Below are 785 nucleotides of genomic sequence, written 5' to 3'. Positions count from 1 at the left end.
AAAAAAAAAAAAAAAAAAAAAAAAAAAAAAGAAAACGGAATTTGTGAATTTAATTCCCTAATTAAAGGAGAAGGTGAAGAGCACTGGGAAGGGTACAAAAGGGACCTCAATTCTACCTATAATCTGTATCTTTAGGACAACTAACAGATGATGGATGCACACTCTATCCCCTAGATGCTAAAGCAAATAGGTGCCTATGGCTACAACCAAAGTTTATGTGTGGGGAAAGAAAATAAAGCGGGTCACTCTTCTACTGAAACAAGCTACGTACAGCTTTTTCTCATTAGAAGGCATGACACAACAGTAATTATACTTAGTGTTTATTGTGTGCCAAGGACTTTATATTCAGTATTTCATTTAACCTTTGACTAAATACTCCCAGGAAGTTTTACTCATATTTAACATATCACAACACTGAAGCATGGTAAGGTCATATCACTCTAGTAAAGTGTAGAGCCTGGCCCTAAACCTCGGCAGTCCAACTCCAGAGTCCTCATCTCTAACTATTCACTATATAAACCTTTGCTATTATAAGGATGCTTGTACCAGAGGCTAATAGGAAAAGATGTATAAACCTGGGCCTCATACTGAAGTTCATTTACCAGCACTGTTAATTTAATGTAAGGATTTGGAGAAATGTAAAAAAACAAACTTTTAGAATAATACTGATTTTGCTCCTGTGGCTGTTTCAGATTCTAAACCTCCACTCTCTTTTTTAGAATGAAATCTGATAAGCAATAATGTGTATGTGAACGTGCTCTTTAATGTCAAGAATCACACACATT

Source organism: Mandrillus leucophaeus, unplaced genomic scaffold (assembly GCF_000951045.1).
Source record: "Mandrillus leucophaeus isolate KB7577 unplaced genomic scaffold, Mleu.le_1.0 Scaffold25, whole genome shotgun sequence".
Lineage (NCBI taxonomy): Eukaryota > Metazoa > Chordata > Mammalia > Primates > Cercopithecidae > Mandrillus > Mandrillus leucophaeus.
This window is presented reverse-complemented; position numbering follows the sequence as displayed.